Source organism: Ambystoma mexicanum, chromosome 7p, assembly GCF_040938575.1.
Source record: "Ambystoma mexicanum isolate Mex_15411 chromosome 7p, UKY_AmexF1_1, whole genome shotgun sequence".
Lineage (NCBI taxonomy): Eukaryota > Metazoa > Chordata > Amphibia > Caudata > Ambystomatidae > Ambystoma > Ambystoma mexicanum.
This window is the reverse complement of record NC_090939.1, coordinates 823,811,808-823,830,983: the sequence shown is the minus strand read 5'-3', so window position 1 is coordinate 823,830,983 and position 19,176 is coordinate 823,811,808.

The window sequence follows — 19,176 nt, the reverse complement described above, 5'->3', positions numbered from 1 at the left end:
TCCGTTGGGAAGGAGGGGCCAAAACGCTCAGTAACGTTTCGCGGGCATTGCGCCCCGGTCTCCTGTCAATGACAATCGTATTAGTTGCCTCGAGAGACACAGAGACTATAAAGGTCTCAATTACAGCATATATTACAGCGTTACTGCTCAGACAGAGCACGTTATCATTACAGTGCCCAGCACTGACTATTACAGAAGCTGCCTAGCAGCACAGGTGCAGCCTGAAGTGGAGAGTGATTAGTGGACGTGCCAAGACACCTACACAGGTATTACAAGGCACCAGCCAGCACGAATCATGGCTGAATATGAATGGAGTGAGGAGGAGCAAGAAGCCACATACTCTGAAGACTTGGCTCAAAGCTTCAAGGATGTGCTAGGAGAATCACTCGTAGAGGCAGTGGCTCTTGGAGTCAGACCCCTGCAAGAACGCCTGCATACAATTGAATCCTTCCTGAGCCAAAGAGATAGAAGCACCACACCACAAGCAAGCACGTCCACAAGGGCTGCGCCAGAGGGCCCTCAGGGGTGTAGTAAGGCCCGGAAGAGCGCAAACTCTTCTGACCCCCCGGGCCAACGCAAAGGGGTAGATCCAAAGGCCCCAGAGGCATCCAACGCTTTCCTTAGGCTAAAAGAAGCCTTCATGTCCAAGTCGGGGGTGCCATGCCTCATGACCCCCTACCCAGGGGAAGAAAATATGGGAGACACAGAGGAAGAGATCCCTCAGGAAGAGGAACTTGCAGAATCTCCTACATCCTCGCAGGAGGAAGGTGAGAAGGAAGGAGATGAAGGGAGCTTACCACCTCCAAAAAAGAGACTGAGAAAACTGAACAATATTGAGGAGGAGACCTCCGATATGTTTCAGCCAGAGGAGATCAGAAACCCGATATCCTCAGAGTGGGTGCCCTCCCCAAGAGTGGCGCGATATATGACACAAAGACTTCGAAAAGCACTTGAGAAGGAGGTGAGGCAAAGGATGAGGGCGGAATGCCCCAGACCGGAACTCCCAGGAAAGGTGGCAGAAGCACTGGAATTAGATCCCAAAATGCTGGCTTTTGTGGCTAAATCAAACAAGGATCCTAGAAAAGGGATCGATCGCTCCTGGAGGAGTTGCCAGGAGAAGGTCCTGGATCTAGCTGGCCCACTGGCAAAGATTATGGACCTGGCAGAGTGAGCGAAGGATACAGGGGAGGAGATTGACCCAGAGGTGTTAGCAAACTGGGCTCAAAGAGCCGTATGTCTGTTAGGGAACGCAAACTGTGTGATCTCCTCAGAGCGCAGAAGAGGATTATTCCTGAAAATAGACCAGAAATTAGGAGGCCTATCCTCTTACGAGGCAGGCGAGGGGGCACAGGGCCTGCTTTTCGGTGAAACATTCGGAAAGGAGATGGGGAGGTTCGTAGGGACCTACACCTCGCTGGAAAAGGCACAGGCCTCAATAAGAAAGATCTTCCCCGGAAGAGTTTTTGGAGGGACCGGTCGATACAGAGGCCGAGCGGCCGGTCGCTATCAAACGTCCAGAAGGCCTCAGTCAAACAGAGCGCAATACTGGGAGGATAAGAAACCGGACACCTTCTTCCAACCCAGAGGTCGCTTCCCCAGAGGAAGGTGAGGCAGAGGAAAAGGAAGAGGACAGTACGTCCCCACAGTTGAGAGCGTCCACATATCTTTCGGTACGGGGGAGGACAGCGAAGTGCTGGGAAACCTGGCGCGCGCTTTCCAAAGACGCTTGGGTGCTACAGTCAGTCAGAGGCCTGCATATACAATTTACCCAGACCCCAACCCAGTGCAATGCTCCCAGACCAATAGTAACAGCGCGAACAGAAAAAGATTTGTTACACGCAGAACTACAGAGTTTAGCGAAGAAGCGAGCTATCGAACCTTGCAGAGCTCCGAGGTTCATCAGCAATATTTTCCTGGCCACAGAAAAGAAAAAGTGAGACCAGTCATAAATTTGAGGGACATGAACAAATAGGTAGTCTACAACCATTTCAAAATGGAAGGGACTCACCAGCTGAGAGACACACTCAGGCAAGGCGACTGGCTCGCCAGAATAGACCTGAAAGATGCATATCTCACGATCCCAGTAGAAAAAGAATACCGATCCTTCCTGGCGTTCGACTGGGACGGGCAATTCTGGCAATTTTCCACGATGCCGTTCGGACTAGCGTCCGCTCCCTGGGCGTTTACGAAACTGATGAAGCCAGTAGCAGCAGCGATCAGGGAGAAAGGAATACGGATCATCATCTACCTGGACGATATCCTGATAATGGCAAGCAGCGAAGACGTTCTTCGCTACCAGACCAGCTGGGTGGCGAACCTCCTAACCTCTCTGGGATTCCTTGTGAACCGAAAGAAGTCAGAGATGGTGCCAGCAAGGAGGATAGAGTTCCTGGGCTTTATTATAGATACCAGGACAACGACCCTGGAGCTGCCAAACAGGAAGATCAGAGATATAAAAAGAGAGATAAGGAACTGTCTCGGCAGCCCAACTACATCACTGCGAACGTTAGCGCGGATTGTGGGCCTGTTAGCGGCATCCATCCAAGCGATATTTCCGGGACCCCTGCATTATCGAGCACTACAGAGGCTGAAGATAAGACACCTTCAGCAAGGGCTCAACTACCACCAGCTAGTGCCGCTAGACCGAGAGCCCAGAACAGAGCTAGAGTGGTGGCTCCAGAACATGGAGGCATGGAACGGCAGAGCCATTTTTGGCGATCGCCCGGACATAGTCATAGAATCAGATGCCAGCAAGGCAGGCTGGGGAGCCCGATGTGGAGAGATCCAGACAGGGGGCAGATGGAGCTCGGAGGAGCTCAAACTGCACATAAACTGTCTGGAACTATTAGCCGGCTCATTTGCAATCAGAGCCTTCACGAAAGACAAAGTGAATTTGTGTATCCTTCTGAAGATGGACAACATCTCAGCAGTCAGATACATAAATCACTTAGGTGGAACGAAATCCAGATTGTTAGCGGAAACAGCCAAGGACTTTTGGCACTCCTGTCTGGAGTCAGGGACTGCGGTAAAAGCGGAATATCTACCAGGTGCCCAGAATGTAGGGGCGGACTGGAACTCCAGACATCTAACAGACTCCAGCGACTGGAGACTGGACAGAGCAGTCTTCCAACAGATAGAAGAGCTCTGGGGACCGATTCACACAGATCTGTTCGCGTCCAGACTGAACGCACAGAAGAGCAGATTTTTCAGCTGGAGGTTAGACCCAGCAGCAGCAGGGACAGATGCCTTTCTACAAGATTGGAGGGAAGAGATACTATATGCGTTTCCCCCATTCGTAATGATAAGCAGAGCTTTAACGAACGTTCGCAGGGAGGCAGCGAATCTGATAATTGTAGTCCCGATATAGAAGTCGCAAGTATAGTTTCCAGCGCTTATGGAACTGATAGCAGACAATCCGAGAATATTGCCGCAAAGAGAAGACCTTGTCACGGACCCAGTTGGGTTGTATCACCCTCTGAGAGCGAAGGGGCCGCTGCCGCTGATGGCGTGCAGGATAGCAGGAGACGTTGGAATCTCCCAGGAATTTCGGCACAAGCTGCGAGCCTCATCGCAGAGTCATGGGCTCCGTCGACTAGAAGGAGCTAAGACGCAGCATGGAACAGATGGTCAAGGTGGTGCAAAGGGAGAGGTTTTCATCCCGTTTCTGCCCCTTTAGTAGAGATTCTTAATTTTCTAGCAGAACTCTTGCAGGATGGCAAAGCCTATAGAACGATTGGAGTATATAGATCCGCAATATCAGCAGGCCATACTCCTATAGAAGGTGCCCCAGTAAGGGAGAAGGTAGCGGTGATAAGACTTCTAAAAGGGATTAGATTTAGAAAAGCACTGCAACCCAGATACAAGTCTCTATGGGACGTGACAGTAGTACTACAACTCTTAGCAGATTGGCCCAGTAATAGATATTTATCGATAGGCAGACTGTCAGGAAAGTTAGCAATGCTTCGGAGCATGATTTCCTGCAGAAGAGTGGCAGATGTCACAGCCCTCGAAATAGACAGAATGGTATACGGTCCAGACGGAGTGACTTTCCATCTGGCCAGGAGGACGAAGACAGACTCCTCATCAATAACATACCCGTATATGCAAGATCACCCAAAATGGTGCGTGGCCGCATGTATAAAAGAGTATGTGAATAAGACAGCGGGGCTGAGACCAATGGGGACGACGCAATTGCTGATAGCGCGCAGGAAGCCACATAAGGGCGTAGGGACAGCCACCATAGCGAGATGGGTTCGAGAAATTATGGCGCTAGCAGGAATAGAAATGGTAAAGTTTGGAGCACACTCAGTGCGAGGAGCAGGGGTGTCCAAAGCACTGAGGCAGGGTGCAACGTTGCAAGATATATTGAAAGCAGCTGATTGGGCAAGTGATAATACATTCAGAACATTTTACTTTAGACCTATTAACACACTAGCAGAAGCTATGGTAAGAAGCTTTGAACAAGATAATGCTCGCCTCCGTCTTGACATAGAATGAAGATCCCCCCCTGCTAATAGTGCAGGGAGCTCTTGATTCTATTAAAGACAAGGAGGCAAGCATTAATTTCCCGCCCTAGATACAAGGGAGAGACAAAGGATGACAAAGTAATGTACTGTGATATGTATCGGAATGAATAACAAGATTTTCCTCTCAGAATAGGGTGTGTATCCGCCGCCCTAACATATACTGTTGTTTCCCTGTTAGGAGACGATCAGAAGAACGGCTGAAGACGTTCAAGAAAAGAACGGGACAAGTTGATCAGGATCGCAAGTTAGAAAGCGAGGGTCGTTTCCACAGAGGTCTACAGTTCAGAGACTTTCCGGAACAAGTTTGCAGTTCAGTAATGGTTCAGATTGCAGTTGAAACGCAGTCAAAGAAGAGGAGGTTACAGGAAGAGGAAGGACTAGGTCAAATGACCAGGACACTGGGAACAGGGATCTAGGGTTGATGGGAAATGAAGTTTTAAAGGAAGTTTTGAAAAAAAAAAAGTGTGTTTGTTTTATTGATTTTGTTGAAACTGCTGGAGAGCAAATAAATGAGAAGATGAAGCATAATGCTCGCCTCCTTGTGTTTAATAGAATCAAGAGCTCCCTGCGCTATTAGCAGGGGGAATCTTCATTGGCCTCCCTTCCCCACATTTTCAGCACAGGACAAGGCTAATTCACTCGAGCAAAGCACACACTCTGGCTTCTTTGGCATGAGGATACAGTTCTTTTACCAGCATCAAGGCCTTCTGTGCCCAAGTCTACTTTCTCATCAAAGTCTCTATATTCAGAGGGCCTGATGTACCAAAACAAAACACAAAGTTCCTTTCCTCTTAGAAGAACTTAATAGGTGCGATTCAGCCTGGACCCCCCCCCCTCCTCAGCTGAGCTCAGTTCCCTTTTTATCAAAATCGTTAAAGTGCTTCCCCCTCTTCCAGGCTCAGATCCTCCTTTTTACACTGTTCAGAGAATATTCTTTCTCGGGTGACTCATGGTTCACCCTGGATCCCCCTCAGCTGGGCTCAGATCCTTCCTCTTATTAGTCTCCCTCACCCGGGCTAGGACCAATTTCAGTTTGCATTAAACTGTGGAATAATTTCAAATGTGCACAGGGTTTAGCTTGACCCGTTGCAGGACCATTTCAATCTGAGAATATCCTTCCACAGTTTCCAACCAGATGGGTACCTTACAAAGACCTTCGAATGAGCACCGACGTGTCTTCGGACCACTGAATCTATGGTATCTTTCTTGGCTTTCAAAGTTAAGTTACTCGCCTGGTTTTCAATTATATTTGTGTCGCTCGTTACATACTTTTCACACACTGTTCACTTTAGATTTCTTCATTCAATGTTTCCGCTTTCAACCTTGGTTCAAACACAGGCTGGTCTAGTATCAGTATCTCTGACTCCCTGACTGTGCTGTCTTTACTGGTGCTGCTTTGTTGTAGAAGCTAAGGACAGTACCACGGCAGCAACCCTTCATCCCCGCCTTGGTTATCAATGTGGAAGAGCCCTGGGTACCTCCGACACACAATGCAGGTTTCCTCAGCTTTCCGCCTTGGTTATCGACGTGGAAGAGCCCTGGGTACCTCTGACACACAATGCAGGTTTCCTTGGCTTTAGCCACCGGCCTTAGGTTTCTTATTTTCCGAGGTTTGCGAAAGTAACGTTCTGAAAGGGTCAAGGGCATGTCCCTCCTTGTAACCCTCTCTGGTCTCGCTGTCTTTCTCCTCCTATTAAACTGCCACCTTGGAACTGCTGCTTCCTCGTGTGTTTTGCCTTCCTCAGAGTGTGCTTTCATGCTCTGCCTTTTATCCGTGCGGGGAAGTGTGATAGAAGTCAGGTGTGTGTAATGATCAGTAATTGCCTGACCTCGCCTGACCATTGTATTGGGACATGTCATGTATACAGCTCTGGTGTCAGTCCGTTTTCGCTCATGGTGAGCTGTTTGTGAGAAAGTCGTAGTGTTGGCAAAGGGTGGGTGTTGTGTTCCTAAGTACCCAACTGGTAGGATGGGGAAAAGCTGTTACAGGGAAGGGGACGCAGCATTGCACCATCCGGTGTCCCACTCCCACTCCCCAGAGACATTTCATCCAGGTGATCCTCCCACAGTGGCCCACCCCCAGGAACTGGATACAAAAGCAATGGCCATGTCCTGGCCTCCTCGATCCATGGGGACTAGCGGGTGAGACACCTTCAGTGACTGCACCCTGGTGAGTGACGGAGAAGGTTCACTCAGGCTTGGGCGCTCCAGAGGCATGGTATGAGTTGCAGCGAAAGCAAGAATACATGATAAAGGGGTCTGGAGACCAAAAATTGGACTATTGAATACTGAATGAATTGCTAAGCAAGTAATTAATTTTGAATGCTGATAAATAAGTCTGATGACCAAATATCGAACAAGTTGACAATGTTAGGGCCCAAGGATTAAATCCAGCAGTGGTGGCTTGACACGTCGTGATGCAATTTAGTCTTTCTGACAATATACCCCTCAAGAGTACAAAATGACAGATTGAGGTGAGTATTGCCCGAAAATATTTGTACACACTGGTACTCAGACAGCTGGCTGCAAGGGAAATTAACCAAGTATTAACATATGACTTAAGACAATGAAATATCTTAATCAAGGCGATGAGCAGATACTCACAAACAAGAAAAGTAGACTGGGACTGACTAGTTCCAAGATAGACTGGTGAGTATCCTGAAACAAGAGAGATAACTATTACCATAAGCAAAGGATAGCAAAACAAAGGAAGAACCAGACAGTAGTGTGCTTACCAATAAATGGTCTGGGTGGATTCTGTAGATGAAATTGTAGAAATGAGTGGAAGTCCTGGAAACACAATGGGCCTCATTACACGGTAGGCAGTAGCTATGGCGCTATTAGTGCCATGGCTATCCCCTTACCACATTCCGGGTCCGTGTTACCAGAATAGCGACTTACCGAGTCATTCCGACCTTGGAGGACCCGGTAAGTCCCCATTCCAGGAATGGGGAAGAAGCTAATAACGGTACCGCAAATTGTGGTACCGTTATTAGCTCTGAAGTCCCTTAGCGGGTCCCTTCCCTAACGCCTGGTAAACCTGGCGTTAGGGAAGGGACCCGCTAAGGGATCTCGTGGTAGGGCTGGGGAGGGACCCGCTAAGGGATCTCGTGGTAGGGCTGTAATGGATTAGCGGCACCGGTGCCCTTACTGGTGCCGGTAATCCCTTACCGCCAACCGTGTAATGAGGCCCAATGTCTTGTTGCTTATTCCCACCAGCACAAGGGCGCCTAATAAGTCTCAGATCCTTGCCAGTTGCGCTGAGTTCTTTGATCCTTGCGCCGATGCGCCAGAGTCCTTTACGTTCCTTAGAGTCTTTGAGCTGTAAGCGATGGTTGGAGTTGAAGCAGTCCAATAGGTGGCCTGTTTTGGCAACCAGCAGGTAAAACTTGAGAAATAAGACAAATGCAGTCCGTGGAAGTTCCGGGTTGGCAGCAAGCAGGTAAGACGTGAGGAATGAAACAAATGCAGTCCGTGGACGTTCCGGGTTGGCAGCAAGCAGGTAAGACGTGAGGGATGAGACGAATGCAGTCCGTGGACGTTCCAGGTTGACAGCAAGCAGGTAAGACGTGAGGGATGAGACAAATGCAGTCCGTGGACGTTCCGGGTTGGCAGCAAGCAGGTAAGACGTGCAGGGATGAGGTGAATGCAGTCTGTGGACGTTCCGGGTTGGCAGCAAGCAGGTAAGACGTGAGGGATGAGACGAATGCAGTCCGTAGACGTTCCGGGTTGGCAGCAATGAGCAGGTAAGTAACAAGAACCAGGTAAGGAAGATGACAGAGCAGACCAGAGGTTCGAAGGACTTTAAAACAAGATAGCAAAATGCGTAGCTTTGAAAATACAAATTCAGAAGCACAGACATGCACAGAGGTGGAGCTTAAATACAGATCAGCTGACCGCACGCACAACGCACCACTGTAGGCCTGAATGCCTACGCGAATGCAACGGGCGCCAGCGTCGCCAAGGCAACATATAGCGTTCTCTGAAGGGACACGTACAGAATGACGAACCAGAGTTCTGAGTTGAACGTAAACGATCACATCCCCTGGGAATTCGGGAACATTTCTTCCTGTGTGAGACCGCTGCATGACCAGACAAAGAGGACCCCAATGGAACCCTGACAGACAAGCATGGAATACCTTTTGAATGCTCAGTTAAAGAAAAGGATATGACAATTTTGTACAAATGAAATTGAAAGCAAGGTGCATTTGTAAAAGAGATGAATTTAAAGAAACACCATTTTCAAACAAAGTGAAAAGAGCAGAAAGTAAAACACTATTGAATAGTATAAAAGGAAGGTGATAACCAGGAGAAATACCACAAAAAAGTGTGTGAAAGATGCACCTTGATAAAGGTAAGAAGCCAGTAAGGTGAACCAGAGTTTTAAGTGGACTTATAACACAGAGGCAGAAAGGAAGCATGTGTTTTCAAGGAAGTCCTAAGAAAAGGAATGAAATGTTGTAAAGTGGCAAGAGTTATCGGTTGTGTGACCTGTGACGGGTAGACTGTGTGATCCGACAACTGCACCTAGACTGAGGAACCCTTCCTTGGATTAAATCCAGAGAAGCGAAGAGGCTAAGACTGGCTGGCCTAAAGTTGTTGAAGGGCTGGAAAGAAAAGGCAAACTGAACAAGTTGACAAGACAGAAAATTTGAAGCCTAAAGAACTTTGTTGAACTTGGGGAAGGGAACACCAAGACTCTTTTGTTGGAACATGTATTGATTGCGGGTAAGGGAATGTCACGATCCTACCCACCTGCCACCCAGCACAGCTAGATGCGCACATTCACAGGGCCTCATTACGACAATCACGGTAAAAACAGTCATTACCGGCATGGTGTTATTAGCGCGTCCGTGTTCCCTCGACACCGCAAATAGCGGCTGATTACGAGAGCGCGAGCAAACGCCCATGCCGGTAATGGCGGCACCGCCATGCCGCTAAAGACCCCCTAAACCCCTGATAGTACCATCACTGAAACCGCTGATACCGCCTCCGCCCAGGAGCAACCCCTTAATAACGGACCCGGCAATACCATCATGTAAATACCGGGTTTGTAATACCGGACCCGGAAGTAACGTCAACGCAGCGGAACGGAAATGCGCCGACGGCCATATTAAAAAACACAATCCATTGCAATCCTCTGAACACAGCACTGGTACAGAGTGGCGAGTTGGCCCAATCAAGCAATAATGTCCAAGGCTACTCGGAAGTCCACCCCCCGCATGTGCAAGAAGCGCTTCTCGGACAAGGAGCTGAATATGCTGGCGGACACGCTAGTAGCCAATGCCGACGAGGTCTTTGCTAATGACCGAAAGCGTGCAGCCCAACTGCGCAAAAAACGAAAAATGGGAGAAGGTGGCAAGGAAGGTGACTTCGGTTGGTACCACCACCCGCACGGTGAACGATTGCTAAAAAAGGTGGGACGATCTAAGTCTTCGGGTTCACAACATACTGTCTGCCAACTGCACGGAGGCCATGGCAACAGCCGGCGGGGACCACTCACCCACCAAACTGTCACGATGGGAGGAGACATGTAGCACTACGATCAATATGGAATCTATCGAGGGCTTCGGAGACATGGAGACGGGTGCGCCATCATCGGCAGATGGAGGATAGTGTCCCCACAAACTACAGAGAACCAAAGCACGACGTAGCACAACAGATGTGAAAGTGAACCAAGTCAATGCATGGCCCATCATACACACATATACAGATCCACGACGTAGTCGCGCCCTGAAACACTTGTGTATGGGCGCATTATAAATGTCATATCATATCATATCCATGTCCAGATGTTGGCCCAAACCCTGTCACAATGATATGCATGCTGCGTTCCAATCCCATTACCAACAGACACCCAACACACAGCAAGAAATCACATGTCACACATCACGCAAACCGCAATACAACGGTATGCCACATAGTACACATCAGTCCAGAAAGGAGAGTCCACGACGTATGCCAATATGCCCCCCCATTGCAAGTACCCTGTTGTCACATCTACAAGAATGCAATGCATGAAACGTGAACTACTGAACAGCACCAAATCATGCATCTTGCACGTACCACCATCACTGCTGCCCTGCATCTCTTGTTCCCCCATAGGCACAGATGCAGAAAGTGTAGGCCAGGAGCCTGCCCCAAAGGCCACAACATCTTCCAAGGGATCTAGGGCCAGTCAAGAAGGCACTGGACCTTCTACCTAGAGGGCAACACCAATGCCCAGACTGCAACACAGGCCAGCACCAGCAGTAGAAGGCAGGCCAGCAGAGAAGGAGAGAACATGTGAGACACCAGCCGCCGACACAATCACAGCAGAGTTGTCAACTGTTGGAGAGGCAGAGGGTGATGGCACGCAGTCTGCTGCCACCAGTTCCATAGGGGAGGTAGCTGCCACTGCCCCCCTCAGCGATGTGGAGGGCCACGCCGAGGAATATTTAGACATGAACAACAGCCTCCATGTGGTATGTACTCATACCCCGAGCCCCCAGCCCACCCCCCTGCACTCCACACAGGGCACACCAGTCAGCCCCATGCAAGAACATGCCGTAGTACTGGAGAGTCCACATCTGTCGTCCCCATCAGAGGGCAGTTCAGCATTGGCCCACCCCACCACTGCACCATCCACCTCCACAGCCACCACTTACATGGAGGCCCGCCAGGATAGCATGATCGAGCTGGTCTGGCAGTATGTGGCGGAGGGGGAACTGACCCGCCGTAAGATACCTGAAGCAAATGCAGCTAACATCATAGCCATGAACACCAACACCATGGTCATCCGAGACAGTTTAGCTGCAATAACACAGGTCCTTGGCAGGATTGTCTACCCCATCCACCAAACCTGCCAGCTCGACTCCCGCAAGCCCTGTGCGAATGACCAGGCGCAGCGCACACCACACGGACATGCTGCCCCCAGACCCAAAGAGAGGCCGCAACTAGCAGGTCCACCCTGCATGTGCTAACGGCCACCTGGGTAAAATCATGATTGGCACATCATGTGTGGGATGACAATGGGTGAGGGAGGAGGTGGTGTTGGTGGGAGGGAGGTGGTGTTGGGGGTGTTTGGGGGTATTGGGTGTTGGGGGAGATAAGGGGTGTTGGGGGAGCGGGGAGGTGTGTTACGCTCACCTGACTCCCACAGAGGCGTCTATCTGGACTGGACTGCTGCGGTCTCCACCAATGTGACACGTAGGGCCGAGATGACGGACTGGACTGGCCCACCTAGCTTCGTTTGCTTGGCCCGTAGGAATATTCTTCTGCAAATGTAGAAAGGGGATTAACCACCCGTGGAGTTGAGCGTAAATCCCCCCACCCCGCTGTTCTCCCCACTGATCACCTTGGATGTCCCCTCTTATAGTCTCACCTGATGATTTGAAAAGATGAGCTCTCCATCCTGCATTGAGCGCAGGGGCGCGTAGATAACCAGTTGCTTCACTGGCTCGAAGGAATTGGTGAGTTCCAGGACAATATTGACTCCGATATTCCCGGCAAGACGCCGTAAGTATGTAGTTCATAAGAGTTCAAATGCCTGACTTTCACTCTTGTCCGATTCCTTGCAGGTTGCAGCTTCACCCTACTGAAGAGTTCCTCGTGGCAACCGGTAATGTTCTGGTAAGGATTTGTATTATCCAACACAGTTTGATAAAATAATGTCCATATGTAACTTGTTGCTTTCTCCCTTATTCAGGCGCTGAGAGAAAGTATGAAGTCTCGGGGAATAATGCCTCCGGCGGTAAAATCAGATAAGTCTTTTGTTAGTCCCTTGTTTCACCTTGCTGTCCTTTTGTTTCCCCTTAGGGGCTGGGGTTCGGCTAGGATGCAGTGGAAGCTGTGCCGACCCGTGAAGAAGAATAGTACCCCCGGTGGTAAAATCAGGTAGGTCTATGGGGGGTATTCCTCTGTGTATTCCCTTGGCTCACCTTGCTGTTCTTGTCTTCTCCTTAGGTGCCGGAGTGCGGCGGGAACATGCAGGAGGATGCGGTGAAATGTGAAGATGCTGCGAAGGCCGGTGAGTTCAGCGCAGCGCTGCAGCAGGCGAGGCGACGCGCATAAAATAACTTCTTTCTTCCAGCTGGAAGGCGCGATGGATCGGGAATTCAGGTAAGGATCAAAGGTATTGCTCTTGTTCTAACCTTTTCTCCTTCTTTCTACCTTTTTCTAGGCGCTCCAAACTCGAGGCGGACGTTGCAGTAGACTGGATGCAGAAATGCAGGCACGGTGAGCGTTACGCTGCTGGATGCAGAATAACGCGAAGCGTGTGCTGCTCTTCGGGTGTGGTTTAAATGGCCTACAAAGTAGTCCCAGGTAAGTATTCCACCCCAGCCCCACCCGAGTAAAAAAATAGTCCCTATGTAAAATAGTCCCTTCCAAGCCTCGTTTGGCTTGGAGCTCTTGCAGCATGGTCTGCATCAGGTAAGTTTGCAGCATGGTCTGCATCAGGTAAGTTTTAATCTATGAGCCTGGCGCCTATGGCGCCAGGACTGACTCTCCATTTGAGCCTGGCACCATAGGCGCCAGGACTGCACCCAAATAGCTCCTAGCGGGGGTTGTTGGGCTTGCTTGGGGTAACTTGATGCCTGCTTCCGGGTTGCTGGACTTGGTCTGGGTCCCCGGGGGTAGGCATCATGACAAGGTGGCGTTGGAGATGTTGGGGTGGGGGGAGGGTATGTGTGAAGTGGAGGGTTCAAGCACAATAATGTTAAATATCCAATACACCTGTTGTGTTCAAAATCATATCATGACTGGACATTGTTCATTTCGTGTGTGTTTATTCAATTCATGACAGCGCACAGTGCCCAACTACCCACGCACCCTGTGTCCATATGCGCACGATCCCAGTGCCCAGTGTACTACTAACACAGAACCATCAGCATCCCTGTGGTTCAGAAGAAATCGTCAATCAGTGATTGGCGCACAGCACGGCCATCTTGTGCATCGCGAACTGGCAGGGGTACTGCATCTTCACCATCATCATCATCATCCTAACCCGGTGCATGCAGGTCAATGTCAGGTGGACGTGGGACGTTTTATGCCAGATGCACATGTTGTGCAGCATGGCACAGACCTTGGGGATCTTGCCCACCAGTAAAGGAGTGCTCCACCTGACCTGCTGAGGCAGCGGAACCGTGCCTTCAACAGGCCAAAGGTCTGCTCAATCACAAAACGGGTACGGGTATGAACCCGATTGTACTCCTCTTCATGCCTGTTCTGCGGGTTCCGTACAGGGGTAAGTAGCCACGGCTTCAAGGGATAGCCACCATCACCTGCATGGGAGCACAATGAGGTATGTGTAAGTCAATATCTGACCTGACACCTTTAGAAATCACTGCCATGGCTGCAGCTATTTGGTGTTGACATGCACATGTCCCTGGATGTATGCAAACAGGTTCATTTGACGCAATGTATGCTGTACTATGGTCTGCTGGTGTGGATTGCATTGTCCAGGTGATGCAGGGTGTTCACTTGCATGCTGATGCAGAAGTACTGTGGATGCGGAACAATGCTTTCCACCCATATTGGTGATGTATAGTACTCTGTATGTATTCCCACTAGCGGGATTGCCACAGGTGTAATCATGTTTTGTCATCCATCGCTTGACATTCCCATGGTGGCCTGCTTGTACGTCTGGCATATTGTCATTGCTGTGCAGCATTGGGCTTATGTATGGCATTGAAGTGTCATGTTCAGGTTGGGATGTTTAGGGCCACAGTGTTTAGCTGTATTTGCATTGTCCACTCACCACCCAATCTGACCCAGGTGGAGTATGCACCCCCCCAATCTCACCCAGGTGCAGTATGAATCCCCCTCAATCTCACCCAGGTGGAGTATGCATCCCCCCAATCTCACCCAGGTGGAGTATGCATCCACCCCCCAATCTCACCCCCCCCCCACTGCACAGCCATGGGCCTGTCAGGCAACTTACCGAACAGCCAGGCACGTCGTCCGGCATGTCGCTCCATGTAGCCGGGTAGCGAGGAGTTACGCAGCACCATGGCATCATGTGTGGATCCGGGATATCGGGCACAACAATGTGTGATGATCTTGATGGAGTTACATACCATCTGCACATTGATGGAGTGGTATTGCTTACGATTGCGGTACACCACCTCAATGGTGTGAGGGACCACCAATTCTACATGGGTGAAGTCGAGGGCACCTACGCAATTGGGCATGCCTACCAGTGCATGGAAGCCAACTTTAGTGTCAGCGAGCTCCTGGCCAGCCTGTGGTAGGGATATGTAGTTGCTTGCATGCTTCAGAAGGGCATACAGCACTTGGGTCAGCATGCGTGACAAGAGTGGTTGTGATATGCCATGCAGCTGGCCCACTGTGTGCTGGTAGGTGCCTGTGGTCAGGAAGTGGAGCACAGAAACTACCTTCAGTAGAGGGGGGATGGCAGTGTGGATTTCTATCAGCTTGACAATGTCATTGTGTATTATGCACACCATGGTGGTAATGGTGCCCCGGTCCAACCGGTACAGGGTGTGGATCTGCACAGGGGTTAGGGTGAATGGACTGGCTCTGGTGCAAGGGATTGGTGGCTGCGTACGTGGTACCACTGGCTGCACTTGCTGGGCCTGTCTCACCTTCCTTCTCCTGTGTCTCCTCTGTGCTGCCTGTTGTTGTAGTTGTTGTTGCTGGTGTAGCAGTACAGGCATATCCTCCAGCCCTAGGATTGCAACAGCAAGTGGGATCATTTTGGTGTAGGAAGGTGTGTGGTGTGTGGGTGTGCTCCTTTTGTGCTGGGACAGGCTCCATTGCCTCCGCCTGTGGTGATTGTGTGCACCTGTGGCAGTTGGGTACATAGCAGGTTGCTATTTACGGGTGTTCGGCGATACCTGTAGTACCGCCATCGTCCAGGCCCTATTGACCGCCTTCGGGATGCTGGTAGGTGCATGCCCGCGTTACTTGTGATGTCCTCCTGTTAGCAGCATCCCGGTATTGCCGCCACGATGGGCGCATGGACGCGCGCATGCCAGTAAGAAGGGGCACAGTACAGGCAGTGGTGGTAATGCCGGGTTTTACGGCCCGTAATGGCATGGACCGGTACCCGATGCTGGTATTACCATTCCGTCTTTTTATTACCTCCATGCTCGTAATGAGGCTCACAGACTCCGTTTATGGTATACTTGCGAAGTTAAAACCTGCAAACTGCCTCTGCATTCATTTACTTTTTGTACCGCTGCCGTTTGGTCCCAATCTAATTTCATGTTCCACTACGGGTTTTGGGTTAAACCAGTAGATGCATTCTCGTACTTGTATGCTGTCCAAAAGGCAGAGTGCGGGAGCAGGTATACTAAGTACATTTGTTTGCAGAAAGCTACTAAGAGCTGGAGTGGCCCAAATTGGATTCACCTGTTCCAAGCTAAGGCAGGCTAGGCTGCAGAGAGCTGGAGAACCCTTAATTACAAACCACTGCTGCAGGCTTCTGATGCCAGGGCTGGGTTTAATTGAACAAAGCTGCCTGAGACTGCAATCAGTTCCACCCTGTTGGGCTTTTGGCTTAGAGGGCCTTTATAAGCTCACTTTGAACAGAGTCAGTTGTCAGTCAACCGCTTGCACTGGGAGTTTATGCTGGTGCTCCTGCGACCAGTATTTGAACCTTTCCTGAATATCCTGATTTTGGCCTTTGAATCCTGTTTGCTATTGCTGCTTTGTAGCACCCTTTCCAGTCTACTTTTGCAGTCTGCCTGTTTTTGACCCTTCCTTGAATTCCAGCTTTTGACTTCTTAAAACTTGTCCTGTATTGCTGTTAAAGACATTCAGTTCTTTACTGATATCTTTTCTGCCTTTCTCACTTTCTGTAAACACCTTGTTTTCGGTAAGCATTTTTGTTACGCATACTTGTCCTGTTTCTGCCTTGCTTTTCTCTCTTTCTCTCTGCAATCCAAGCTTTTTGAGGTTTTCCTGTGTGTTGCTTGGCTGCAAATTTACCTGACTTCAGTCCATTGTTCTAGTGCCTGTTCTTAAGTACTCAGAGTTTCCTGAATCCCTCGTATTCGCTGTGTTGGCAGGGACCGATCTTGCCCGAGTCCTTTGCCTTGTGTATTCTGACATTCCAGTCTCTGCTTTGTACGTTTCCCTATCCTGTCCTGCACCTCGTTTTTTCTTCCTACGCTGCTTTCTACCTGTGTTACATTTTGGTCCACTGTTGTGCCTCCTCTTTGAATCCGTTCACAGTGTGACCCATGGGTTGGTCTCCGTTCAGATCAGATAAGGGAAAGACTTCTGTTGCCTTTGCCTAGTGCGTTGAGGTCTTACCTGCCACAGAATATGGTCTCCAGTGTTACCCTTGCACTGAGTACAACAGTCTCTTTGGCGGCCTAACTCATGATGCTGCTTTATGACCATTGTTAAGAGTAATCTACTGGTACTGATCCCAAGGGATCTAATCCCTGGAGACCCCTTATCATATTCCAGTGCACCCTTTATTCTCACCAATCCGTGTTACCCAGAATATGTGCTTGTCTTTGCTTCCTCTCTGTCTCTTTGCTTACAGCCAGCTTCTGCCCTTGCAGTTCCTGTGAATACCTGTTTCAACTCAGATCAGCTTGGTATGTACCCTGTTTCTGTTATATACTAGCACTGCCTCAGGAATCTCCCCTAATCTACAGTGCATACTGTGAGATATAGCCTTTGCCCTGTGCTCCCCGGCTAGACTTCTGACAGGGAATCTCAAGACCTTTTTGTTGGAACTGTATTGAGCTTGGCGATGGGAACCCAAGACCCTTTTGTTGGAACTGTATTAAACCTGGGGGGAGACAAGAGCAAACCTGGAGCTCGAAAAAGCTCAGAACTTTAGTTTGAACATTTATTTTAGTTGCTGACATCCTTACACATTAGTTCTTAAAGGCTCGGAAGAGTGGATGTAGAGTAGCATGCTACATGTAAATCGGGCAGCGTCTCCTGTGCACCTGTGTCGCTCAACACCATGGTCTTGTCCTGCGAGAGCTTTGCCTCAGAGGGGCTGAACCTAGGTTCTCAAAGGCTCGGAAGCGTGGATGTAGGTTAGCGTGCTACCTGTAATCGAGCAGCGTCTCCTGTGCACCTGCGTCGCTCAACACCTAGGCTTTGTCATGTGTGGGCTTTGCCGCAGATGGTCAGAACTTCGGTTCTTAAAGGCACGGAAGCATGGACGTAGGATAGCGTGTTACGTGTAATCGGGCAGCGTCTCCTGCGCACCTGCATCGCTCAACACTGCGGCCTTGTCCTGCGAGGGCTTTGACTTGTGGACTTGACCTGAAATATATTGCTGGACATTTTAGTTACATTGTTTTGTTTTTTTCTTTAGACATATTGGAGCATTTATTTGTACTTTTTGCATTTTAATGGCTGACAACCATTTGCCACCAAACCACTACAAAAACAGCTATGCTCGCGGACCAACGGAGTGCACCAGTGAGTGCGGTTAGGCTGTTGGTCAGTTGTAGGCTGTGTGTACATTACTTTTTCTTTCTTATTTTATTATTTATTGTAATGGGTAGTGGATGTACAGCTTGCTTCAAATAATGGTAGCTGGGTGGCTGTGTCTATTGGGCCAGCAACCCTCTTGGGCTTGCTTTGTTTGATTTGGCCTCTGTTTTCTGATCCAGACCCGGCCCGCACCCCTCTCAGTCCCGGCACCTCCACTTGCCTCTCCCTCCCTCATCCCGCCTCCCTGTAACGCTCACCTGATTCCCACGGAGGCGCGGGTCTTGGCAGGAAGGTGTCTGTGACTCGAAAAGTGATGTGCAGGACTCGATTGGCTTCTGGGGTCGAACCTCTTCGCACTGTGTGTTAGGTGACAATATGAATCCCAGGAACTCGACTTCAGTTACGTTGAAAACGCATTTTTCAAGCTTAGCAAACAGATTATGTTGACGCAATCTCTCGAGAACCTCTTTAACGTGTCTCTGGTGTTCCTCTTCGGATGATGAATAGACGAGGATGTCATCAATGTAGACAACAACACACACGTCTATGAGTTCTCTAAGGACATCGTTCATAAAATATTGGAAAGCGGCAGGAGCGTTACAAAGTCCAAAGGGCATCACTTGATATTCGAATAGCCCGTACTTGGTGCGGAAGGCCGTTTTCCATTCATCGCCCTCTTTTATCCGTACCAAGTGGTAGGCTCCTCTGAGATCCAATTTTGTATATATACATGCGTCTTTGACTTGGTCCAGGAGTTCAGGGATCAAAGGTAACGGGTATCTGTTTTTAACGGTGATTTGATTCAGGGCGCGATAATCTATGCAAGTCCTAAGGTCTCCTTCCATTTTCGGAACGAAGAACAAAGCCGATGAAGCTGGAGATTTTGAAGGACGGATAAACCCGTTAGCTAAGTATTGGTCCAGATATTGTCTGAGGTGAAGATTCTCTGGCTCGGTGAGGGCATAGATCCTGCTGCAAGGAGGAGTTGTTCCGGGTATCAAATCTATTTGACAGTCGTAAGACCTATGAGGAGGCAGGGTGTTAGCTTGATCCTTCCGGAAGACGTCTTGGAATTCCTGGTATTCGGGAGGTAACTTGGGAACCTCCTCAGAAGAGATTGCCGCCAATGAAACATCAGGCCTAGGATAACAAGTGGTAAAACATTCTGGAAACTGAACCGTCTTTGCTCGCCAATCGATCTGAGGATTGTGCTTCTCTAACCAAGGGATTCCCAGAA